The sequence below is a fragment of the Electrona antarctica genome (genome assembly GCF_951216825.1).
Source record: "Electrona antarctica genome assembly, chromosome: 7".
NCBI classification, from domain to species: Eukaryota; Metazoa; Chordata; class Actinopteri; order Myctophiformes; family Myctophidae; genus Electrona; species Electrona antarctica.
The window spans coordinates 50,261,560-50,274,241 of NC_136812.1; positions in this window are offsets into that span (position 1 = coordinate 50,261,560).

The window sequence follows — 12,682 nt, forward strand, 5'->3', positions numbered from 1 at the left end:
CCCACATTACTATCTCCTATGATCAAAATCTTCTTCCTTGGGCGTAGTTCCCAGTCTACGTTCTTCCTAGTTGTATTCTGGTGTCTGTGTGGTTTCTCCAAGGCACTTGGCCTCTCTTCTCGTGTCTCCATTCTTCCTTCTCTCAGGGTTGGTTGGTTGGTTGGTGTGCGGTTGTTCCTGGTCCGAATGGTCCTCTGTGGCTGGGGTGTGATTCCTAGGTTCTGTGGTTCTCCGGTGTCCTGGGTGGAAGCCAGTGTGATCTGGTCTGGGTCCTCCTGTGTTCTGGTAGTCTTCCTGGTGCGCATGGTTCTTCGGGGTGGCGTCTTCCGGACTGGTGCTGCAAGTTCCGGAAAGTTGTCCTGTGTAAGGTCCAGTGGTCCTGTTTGGGCTTCTGGAGTGGTTGGTCCTGATGTTGTCTGGGCTAGTCCTGTGGTTCCATTTCCTGTAGGTAGACAGAGAGGGTAGAGGCATGGGGGGATAGGTGGGGAGGGGGGGAGGGGGGGGGGTGGACGGGGGAGAGGAAGGGGAGGCCCTGTGTCTGCTAGTGTGTAGCTCAGTTATCATCTCATGGACTTTGTTTGTTTCTGTTTGTTTTAATCTTTTTCCTAAATTTTTTTGTGCCCATTTGTTTGCTATAGAGAAGGCATTTTCCCAGTCCTTTGTTAAGCAATCGGACAATTCTTGTTTTGTTGTGCTCAAGAGTGTCGTGTAGTGTTCTGTGAGGACTAAAAGTGTTGTGTAGCACCAGTTTCTGGCATTCCCTTCCAGCATCAGGGATGTGTGTTCTGTCGGCTGAGCAGGTTTAATTAAATTAATTAGTTCTATTGTTTTTCTGGCTATGCTGGCTGGTCCTCTGTCAGAAGCGGTTACATTCTGCAGATGGTGTGTGGCTACAATCAGTTTGTTCATGACTCTAATCATTTTCAAAAAGTTGTTTCTTTCCTCGTGTGTGTATGTGCCCTGACTTACCATACCTACCGGTGGGTTCCTTTCCTGGCTCCTCCATGGTCTGTGATTGCTCCTGTGGCGGTCGTGGCTTTGTCCGTCTCCGGGCCACGCTTCTCTGTTGTTTGAGCCCCTCTGGGTCCTCTGGTTTCTCCTCTGATACATGCTGTTGCAACGTTTCGGACGAATTGTCCTTCTTCAGGCAAGAGATTCTTGGAAGAATGAGTTTGTGGCTATCACCTCTCTGGTATTTATGTCCTCAGGGGTGGGCGTGGACTTGAAATGGTCCTAGGCCAATCCGCTTGTTTTTGGGGGTGTGGCTTCTGAGCCCTTTGTTCCATTCTGTCCAATCAAGTTGATTCCTCTAGTTGGAGATTTCTTATTCCAATTTTTTGGTTTTGAGGAGTTTAACACTTGTTGTTCTTGTTTCTCCTGGAGTGGTATATTTTAATGCCCCTATAATATATATATATTTTTATATATATATATATATTATACTAACAATATGTTGTAGACTTTTCTCCAATTTCTGAGGTACGAGCTGGTTAGGTTTCTGGTTTAAGGACTTCAGTGTTTTGTACCAAACTATTGTATGAGTACCGAACAAAGAATGTTTGCTTTCGCCATCTTGGTTGAAGAAGAGTCTGGGCAATTAATTAGTCGTATACCTCTGAGGTCAATGATTGGCTGAAATTGTGTCACCTTATATCTAAAAAATGTATTTTCTGTTTATTAATGAGCTGGAGAGACGGGGAGAACAAGCACTCTATAGCCATGACTACTATCAGAATATAGTGATTTAACCATTTAACAAAAATCATTTTGTTTTAACCACAACATATCACTTTCTTTTTTTCTGGATAATCCTCCCTACTATAGAGTGTGCTGACCATATAAGGAGTTCCTCCCTGTCCCCAGTGAGCCCATGGGGTCAAAAAACCCTAGTTTCAGTTTTGGTGGCGGGTGGCAAAGCCTTCATCCAATCAGGATGAGAGAGGCCTTCCTCCAATCATGATCGAGTGGGGGCGGGCCTTGGTGCACGTGCTGTTGGTCTGTTGTACTTCCCCCACTGTAGAGCGTGTGCATGTGCACATCTTGTTACCGGGTGGACCGGGTTTTTTTCCAAATCACTGAATGCTCCTTTAAGGAGTCTTCCTTAAAAGTAGGGTTGTCCCAATCCGATCACATCATTTTCAAATGATCGGAATCGGATCGGGAGCAAAAAAAACGTGATCGGGACATCCCTAGTATAACTATTATATCCCTATCATGATATTAGACTGTATATTGGCTGTGATGTTGGATATTGTACAATAGAGATGGTATGCGCATGCTTAAAGTGAATGGCACATCGAGTGGCAAAGCGAGTGGCAAAGCAACATGCAAAGTGAGTTTAACATTGTTTAATGCAATCAGATAGGACTTTTCTGTTTGGATATATGGGCTATCAAGGCCAGAAAGTAGTTTTTTGCCACTTGGTAGGCATTCCTGCATAACTTCCGGGTTTGATGATGATGTCACGCGCATACTCTCTATTGTGATGTTGAGTACACCAACGTTTTATGTTAGAAATGTTTAGTATGGGTCCCCAGCATGTAGAAACTGCCAGATGCCCACTGACATCATCACATTTGTGATGACGGCATTGGCCGTTTTTAGCCCAATGAGTGTTTTTTTTGCAAAACTAATGTTTGAAATGGATTCAGCATCATGAAGACCCCCTAGTTTGATACATCACACATGCTACATAAAGCATGATGACATTTTGAATATTTTGCCTTCTATAGGTTGTTAATGGTATGGTCACATATTATGCCAAATATGAAAATTGCTCAACATATGCAAGTTAGCATCCGGCAGTTTCTACATGCTGGGGACCCATATACTCAACATTTCTAACATAAAACCTTGGTGTACTCAACATGTCCGGGTTCACAATGGGGCTCTATGGGCTGGCTACTAGACTAATATGGCATAAGTGTTCTATAAAAAAATATAAATATCGGATCGTGAAAAATCGGTATCGGCAGATACTCAAAATCAAATGATCGGATCGGGAGCAAAAAAACATGATCGGGACAACTCTACTTAAAAGCTTTTGTAGAGTGCAAGTCCTTTTTTTCTGACAGTTTGACACCGCTCCTACAGTTTACCCTGGACAGTTTACAAAAGAAAACGAAATAAAACCAATAGAAAAAAACTACTATACTGACTGACGGGAAAACCTTCTGGCACGTGGGTACCCCTCCTCTGTTTGTACCAGAAAACCTTCTGGCACGTGGGTACCCCTCCTCTGTTTGTACCAGAAAACCTTCTGGCACGTGGGTACCCCTCCTCTGTTTGTACCAGAAAACATTCTGGCACGTGGGTACCCCTCCTCTGTTTGTACCAGAAAACCTTCTGGCACGTGGGTACCCCTCCTCTGTTTGTACCAGAAAACCTTCTGGCACGTGGGTACCCCTCCTCTGTTTGTACCAGAAAACCTTCTGGCACGTGGGTACCCCTCCTCTGTTTGTACCAGAAAACCTTCTGGCACGTGGGTACCCCTCCTCTGTTTGTACCAGAAAACATTCTGGCACGTGGGTACCCCTCCTCTGTTTGTACCAGAAAACCTTCTGGCACGTGGGTACCCCTCCTCTGTTTGTACCAGAAAACATTCTGGCACGTGGGTACCCCTCCTCTATTTGTACCAGAAATGAGTACCAGCAAATGTATTGAAATGAGCTGTAAACCCATTCACACACACACTACGGAGGAATTAAAACACCAAAAGGGGTTCCCGTACAGAATGGGTTAAACCATCCAGATCCCCAGATGACATGACAATTTAAGGACTTTTAAGACATTTTCAATACCTTAAAACAAAAGAAGACCAAAGGCCAGTGGCGGCCTTATATATGTTTCAATCGTAAACAAAATTAGTAGTAGTAGGCCTAGTAGTAGTAGAGGTAATATTGCATTGCATCGCAGCCTTCCAATCAGCCTTGTCAATTATTCAGCCTCATCCTGTACGTCCACTTACCTAGTTAGCAGCAGCTAATAATCACTGCAGGTACTCCACCTGTCATGTCACGTTGACCTGTGTTGTTTGGTTGTAATTGTTCCCACTTCCCAGTGTGTGCACTCACTGCACTAGCAGCGCTGAGAGTTGCGATTGCATCATTGTATAGCAGCCTATGCTGCCTCCCAGTTATACCTTAAAGTAAACAAATGTTTAATCAAGCTGCTTTTGTGTATTTTTCTACTTGGCTGTGTATGCTGTTCATGCTTTGAAGTCTGATAATACACACTGACAAAAAGTAAAATATTTTTTTTGTATTAATTATTCAAATTATGACGTAATGAACAGGGCCTCCCGATCCTTAAGGCCGCCCCTGCCAATGGCCTATACTGCATCAAAAGTAATCAACAAATGACATACCATAAAAACTGGTCAAACATTGGCCAAATTGTTAAATACTAAAAGAATAGCCTATCTATCTGATATTTCTAGCGCCAAATATTTATCCATGGAGGGGGGGGGGGGGGGGGATTAAATAAACACATGGTGTAGACTACAGAAAGATGCACTCAGTAGCGTGGACACATATGGATGAATGCATGGAGCTCCAGATGGGGATTATACATGAAACATTGAAGACTGTATATAGGCTGATAAAGTATCAGAGTGCTGTCCACGAATGAAACATCCCCGTCTGTCAAACCTCAGTGACAGACATACAGTAGCTACAGCCTCCATCATCATCATCACAGTGGGGATTTCTGTGTGTGTGTGTGTGTGTGTGTGTGTGTGTGTGTGTGTGTGTGTGTGTGTGTGTGTGTGTGTGTGTGTGTGTGCGTGCGTGCGTGCGTGCGTGCGTGCGTGCGTGCGTGCGTGCGTGCGTGCGTGCGTGCGTGCGTGCGTGCGTGCGTGCGTGCGTGCGTGCGTGCGTGCGTGCGTGCGTGGGTGTGCGCGTGCACTATACTTCCATAGACACATCGAAGATGGACAACGTATAGTGAAAAGACTAACCATATAGAACATAACTGAATGAGAGAAGACAGCCATCGCAGTGCTGAGCATCTCATCATTCTATTCTTGGTTGTCATGAGAAATTATAGAAGGAGTTTATTACACAGCATCACTGTGAGATTGATAACAATGTCGTTTTTTGATTGAACAGCACATTTTTACAAAAAACAATCAATCGATAATCACAATAAAGGCATTTATTTTTTCATAATGTGAACGATCGCTTAGTAAACTAAATGTTGTGTTGTCTAGCATGACTTACTGACATTGACTAAAGAGCTGAGGTTACACGCCATGAAGGTACACACCTCCTCCGTTTCTGGTGCGTCTGTATCTCGGGCGCCATTTTAAGAAAGTTGAGTAATATCTGATACGTCCGTGACCGCGGAGAGCAAAGGTCCGTTTCTAAGTGGATTTTTCATCTATGAAGGTTGAAAAACAAATTGAGCCCCCCCCCATGCACCTCGGGCAAAATTTGTGAGAACCCCAAATCCATAATATGGCCACCATGAACAACCTATTTAAGGCGGCAAATCTTTCTACATTTCATTATGCTTTAAGTGGCATGTGACTAGGGGGGTTTTCATGAATCTCAATCCATTCCAAGCATTAGTTTTGCACGAAAAACACTGATGAGGTCATCACATTTGGGCAAGTGGCGATATGGGAGAATTTGGGGGGTGCATACTTAGACTAGTCATTGGTTAGACATGGGTTAAGGTTAGGTTTAGGTGTGCTGCCCCGTGGGAGGTTAGGGTTAGGGTGAGGGTTTGAGATAGGTTGTAGTTGTAGGACTAATGACTGGTAGCCCAAGGAGTGTTTTTGGTGCAAAACTAATGCACTACTGGGTGTGGGTCTTTTCGTAACCGAGGGTGTGTTCGGATATAGGCACTGAGTGTACTGGTGTGCCCTCTGGTCGTTTGTTAAGTCCCAGGGAAAACATTTGCTGCACTGTGATTGGCCAATAAGTACTCACTTTGAGTGACAGCAGCAGTGCCTTCCCAAATATGGCGGCCGCGACACAGGTCAATCCAATGAACAATTGAGGTCATTATCTAGGTTTCTATGTCTCTGTTGTACGCCTGCGCATCTTGGAACCACCTCCTTTCCACTTCCTGCTTCCCCAGCCCCCAGAGTTTGAGCAAAAGACGCGTTCCACTTCGGCTCGTGGTCAGGAGATACTCCTTGTTGTCCGGGTACTTTGAGGCATTGTAGCGGCCCATAACCTGTGGTGGAAAAACAGTACTCCAATGTATTAATTACCTAAGTAAAAGTATCAATACTGCAATGTAGAAATTAGTAAAAGTGCAGAATGTACTTGAGTAAATGTACAAATAAAGTATTGGCATCGAAATGTACCAATGTGTTTTCTATCTGTCTTTAATATTTTTGTATCTATTGTTGTATCTACTACGAGCTCGTAGCGCGGCACTCGCGCGCTACGAGCTTGTAGATCTGCTATTTTTCAATAGCTAAAGTATAACATAATGCTTAAAACACCAAACGGGGTTCCCGCCCGAAATGGCTTAAGCAACGACGGCTACGGCAGTCCGCTCCGGCAACCGGAAATGGATCAGTGCTCGATACATAAACCTGCTTGCCGTCGCAGCCGTTCCTACTACGGCAGAACCTACGCTTAAACATAGTGTCTACAACGCCATGTCATAACCATGTTTATTGAAATTAGCTGTCATACATTTACACCGATTGCTCCATCACCTCTCTTATGCTGTGTGATGTGTTGGCATGCTCTGAATGAAGAAATAACACTAATACCATTATGTCACATTAACCATGTTTATTAAAACGGTTTTAGAATAACACAGATTGCTCCAGCACCTTCCTCTTTCCACTGCTGATCATGTCCAGCGCATGTAAGAATTAAGCAATACCGGCAAGTTAGCTGACGCGCGACGCCGCGGCGGGGTGTGTTTTCTTTTTAATGATGTGTTTATGTTTGACACATGCTGCATAGACGCGTCACCATGGGAACCAAAGAACCCGTCGCCAACGGCGGTTTGCTTTACGATTTTGACAGCTACGGCGATAAATGGTTACATTTATATAGTGCCTTTATCCAAGGCGCTTTACATAGATTGTGCATTACATTCACCCATTCATACACCGTTTGCGGCGGAAGCCATGCAAGGTACCAACCAGCACATCGGGAGCAATTTGGGGTTCAGTGTCTTGCCCAAGACACTTCTACATGTAGACAGGAGGAGCCGGGATTCGAACCGCCGACTCATGGATCATTGGACGACCTGCTCTACCTCTTGATACACAGTCGCGATTGCGCCATAGACGCCGTACTTCCGCCTAGCAGAGCCGTCCCGAAAACAGCCGTTGCTTTAAGTCCCTAATATTTGAACAGGGGTCCCCCCCACCCTGACAAACACGGTAGGCATTGCATTTAGTTCCACAGATAAATATTGTGAAAACAGCAGATCCACAAGCTCACAGCGCCTACAAAAGTGAGGCCTTGTGAGCTTGTAGATCGGCTATTTTCTAATTGTTTCCCTCTTTGAAAGATTATTTGACAATTGGGCCAATAGTTTTATAGTAGTTTCTTTATTTTGTTTTTAGATCTTAAAAGTACTTAAATTGTCACTTTGCTGTCATCTGGGGAAAAAAAGAAAGTAACTAAGTACATGTACTTAAGTACTGTACCTAAGTACAGTGTTGAGGTATTTGTACTTTACTTGAGTATTTACAATTTACAATACTTTTACTTCTACTCCACTACACCTCGGATACAAATATTGTACTTCTTCTACTCCACTACATTTATTCGAACACTTTAGTTACTATAGTTACTTTAATTACGTTACGTTAATTTTATTACAATTATTATTACAAAACATACGTTAACCACTTCAGCCCTATACACATTTGGGCCATTTGAAAATAGCAGATCTACAAGGTTTGCGACGCATTGTGAGCTTGTAGATCTGCTACTTTCAAAAGATTTTTTTTATACAGAATTTGAAATGGGACATTCAGCATGATGATATAGGCTATACTTTTACTTTTGGTGCTTTAAATTAAAACCCATTTTGGGCGGGAACCCCTTTTGGTGTTTTAACTAAGCATTATGTTATACTTTAGCTATTGAAAAATAGCAGATCTACAAGCTCGTAGCGCGCCACCGAGTGGCGCGCTACGAGCTTGTAGGTCTGCTATTTTTGAAAAATCTTAAAAATGCGGCACAAATCTTTGAATACATATTCTTTCAGAGCGAACGTTTTTTTTATTTCGACGTCAGGCCTAAATGGGGTAATTACATTTTGATGCCAATACTTTTGCACTTTTAGTCAAGTGCATTTTGAATTCCGTATATACATTTACCTGTAACAGAGTAGTTCTACATTTACATTGCAATATTGATACTTTTTCCACCACAAATTCCAACAATTGAGTACACTTTTTCCACCACTGCTGGTTTCTGCCAGATGACAGCGGCAATTTACCTGTTGTAAGACTATCCATGGTGGCCCCATTTACCTGTTGTAAGACTATCCATGGTGGCCCCCAGCCCAATTTACCTGTTGTAAGACTATCCATGGTGGCCCCATTTACCTGTTGTAAGACTATCCATGGTGGCCCCATTTACCTGTTGTAAGACTATCCATGGTGGCCCCATTTACCTGTTGTAAGACTATCCATGGTGGCCCCATTTGCCTGTTGTAAGACTATCCATGGTGGCCCCATTTACCTGTTGTAAGAACTGTCCATGGTGGCCCCGTTTACCTGTTGTAAGACTATCCATGGTGGCCCCATTTACCTGTTGTAAGACTATCCATGGTGGCCCCATTTACCTGTTGTAAGACTATCCATGGTGGCCCCATTTACCTGTTGTAAGACTTTATCCATGGTGGCCCCATTTACCTGTTGTAAGACTTTATCCATGGTGGCCCCATTTACCTGTTGTAAGACTATCCATGGTGGCCCCATTTACCTGTTGTAAGAACTGTCCATGGTGGCCCCATTTACCTGTTGTAAGACTATCCATGGTGGCCCCATTTACCTGTTGTAAGACTATCCATGGTGGCCCCATTTACCTGTTGTAAGACTATCCATGGTGGCCCCATTTACCTGTTGTAAGACTATCCATGGTGGCCCCATTTGCCTGTTGTAAGACTATCCATGGTGGCCCCATTTGCCTGTTGTAAGACTATCCATGGTGGCCCCATTTACCTGTTGTAAGACTATCCATGGTGGCCCCATTTACCTGTTTTTATACAGAATTTGAAATGGGACATTCAGCATGATGATATAGGCTATACTTTTACTTTTGGTGCTTTAAATTAAAACCCATTTTGGGCGGGAACCCCTTTTGGTGTTTTAACTAAGCATTATGTTATACTTTAGCTATTGAAAAATAGCAGATCTACAAGCTCGTAGCGCGCCACCGAGTGGCGCGCTACGAGCTTGTAGGTCTGCTATTTTTGAAAAATCTTAAAAATGCGGCACAAATCTTTGAATACATATTCTTTCAGAGCGAACGTTTTTTTTATTTCGACGTCAGGCCTAAATGGGGTAATTACATTTTGATGCCAATACTTTTGCACTTTTAGTCAAGTGCATTTTGAATTCCGTATATACATTTACCTGTAACAGAGTAGTTCTACATTTACATTGCAATATTGATACTTTTTCCACCACAAATTCCAACAATTGAGTACACTTTTTCCACCACTGCTGGTTTCTGCCAGATGACAGCGGCAATTTACCTGTTGTAAGACTATCCATGGTGGCCCCATTTACCTGTTGTAAGACTATCCATGGTGGCCCCCAGCCCAATTTACCTGTTGTAAGACTATCCATGGTGGCCCCATTTACCTGTTGTAAGACTATCCATGGTGGCCCCATTTACCTGTTGTAAGACTATCCATGGTGGCCCCATTTACCTGTTGTAAGACTATCCATGGTGGCCCCATTTGCCTGTTGTAAGACTATCCATGGTGGCCCCATTTACCTGTTGTAAGAACTGTCCATGGTGGCCCCGTTTACCTGTTGTAAGACTATCCATGGTGGCCCCATTTACCTGTTGTAAGACTATCCATGGTGGCCCCATTTACCTGTTGTAAGACTATCCATGGTGGCCCCATTTACCTGTTGTAAGACTTTATCCATGGTGGCCCCATTTACCTGTTGTAAGACTTTATCCATGGTGGCCCCATTTACCTGTTGTAAGACTATCCATGGTGGCCCCATTTACCTGTTGTAAGAACTGTCCATGGTGGCCCCATTTACCTGTTGTAAGACTATCCATGGTGGCCCCATTTACCTGTTGTAAGACTATCCATGGTGGCCCCATTTACCTGTTGTAAGACTATCCATGGTGGCCCCATTTACCTGTTGTAAGACTATCCATGGTGGCCCCATTTGCCTGTTGTAAGACTATCCATGGTGGCCCCATTTGCCTGTTGTAAGACTATCCATGGTGGCCCCATTTACCTGTTGTAAGACTATCCATGGTGGCCCCATTTACCTGTTGTAAGACTATCCATGGTGGCCCCCAGCCCATGTACCTGTTGTAAGACTATCCATGGTGGCCCCATTTACCTGTTGTAAGGCTTTATCCATGGTGGCCCCATTTACCTGTTGTAAGGCTTTATCCATGGTGGCCCCCATCCCATGTACCTGTTGTAAGACTATCCATGGTGGCCCCATTTACCTGTTGTAAGGCTTTATCCATGGTGGCCCCCAGCCCATGTACCTGTTGTAAGACTATCCATGGTGGCCCCATTTACCTGTTGTAAGACTTTATCCATGGTGGCCCCATTTACCTGTTGTAAGGCTTTATCCATGGTGGCCCCATGTACCTGTTGTAAGACTTTATCCATGGTGGCCCCCAGCCCATTTACTTGTTTTAAGACTTTATCCATGGTGGCCCCATTTACCTGTTGTAAGACTATCCATGGTGGCCCCATTTACCTGTTGTAAGACTATCCATGGTGGCCCCATTTACCTGTTGTAAGACTATCCATGGTGGCCCCATTTGCCTGTTGTAAGACTATCCATGGTGGCCCCATTTACCTGTTGTAAGAACTGTCCATGGTGGCCCCGTTTACCTGTTGTAAGACTATCCATGGTGGCCCCATTTACCTGTTGTAAGACTATCCATGGTGGCCCCATTTACCTGTTGTAAGACTATCCATGGTGGCCCCATTTACCTGTTGTAAGACTTTATCCATGGTGGCCCCATTTACCTGTTGTAAGACTTTATCCATGGTGGCCCCATTTACCTGTTGTAAGACTATCCATGGTGGCCCCATTTACCTGTTGTAAGAACTGTCCATGGTGGCCCCATTTACCTGTTGTAAGACTATCCATGGTGGCCCCATTTACCTGTTGTAAGACTATCCATGGTGGCCCCATTTACCTGTTGTAAGACTATCCATGGTGGCCCCATTTACCTGTTGTAAGACTATCCATGGTGGCCCCATTTGCCTGTTGTAAGACTATCCATGGTGGCCCCATTTGCCTGTTGTAAGACTATCCATGGTGGCCCCATTTACCTGTTGTAAGACTATCCATGGTGGCCCCATTTACCTGTTGTAAGACTATCCATGGTGGCCCCCAGCCCATGTACCTGTTGTAAGACTATCCATGGTGGCCCCATTTACCTGTTGTAAGGCTTTATCCATGGTGGCCCCATTTACCTGTTGTAAGGCTTTATCCATGGTGGCCCCCATCCCATGTACCTGTTGTAAGACTATCCATGGTGGCCCCATTTACCTGTTGTAAGGCTTTATCCATGGTGGCCCCCACCCCATGTACCTGTTGTAAGACTATCCATGGTGGCCCCATTTACCTGTTGTAAGACTTTATCCATGGTGGCCCCATTTACCTGTTGTAAGGCTTTATCCATGGTGGCCCCATGTACCTGTTGTAAGACTTTATCCATGGTGGCCCCCAGCCCATTTACTTGTTTTAAGACTTTATCCATGGTGGCCCCTATAGCCCATGTACCTGTTGTAAGGCTTTATCCATGGTGGCCCCCAGCTTGCCCACTTCGTAGAGAATATGTGGCGAGGCAGGGATTTGTGACAGAGTCGTCCCAGGCATGTAGTTCAACAGCCGCACACAATACGTCTGATGGCCAAATCCACAGTCTAACGAGAGAGGGTATAGAATAGAATAGACTTTTATTTGTCATTGCACACCAAGCATACACTGAGCTTACAACAACATTTCAAGGGAGCTCCCACATAACCGTAGTACATAAACACAACATAACACGTAACATACAACACAAAGTAAAGTGCATGGTGATATTTTAAAGTGCGTGATGGATGAAAAGGGAACCAATACATTATCACAGTCCAGTTAGAGTCAGAATGCATGATGCATATGAGGGGGCAGTCAATGCTCATTTAGTAGTCGTTCGTTTAGCAGTCTGACTGCGTAGGGGAAAAAGCTGTTTGTCAGTCTTGAGCTACTAGCACTGATGGACTGGTATCTCCTCCCTGAGGGAAGGAGGTGAAAGAGATAACGTATAGCGCACACACACACACACGCACGCACGCACGCACGCACGCACGCACGCACGCACGCACGCACGCACACACACACGCACACACACACAATCGTCTTGCAGAGATGTTAATGTATCGGGGGGAAATGTCCTCAATTATACACTAGATTATCTTTGGATGCTGCAAATTCAGTACCCACTTAAACCCTCTATACTTCAATGACATGGCATTTAAACGTAAA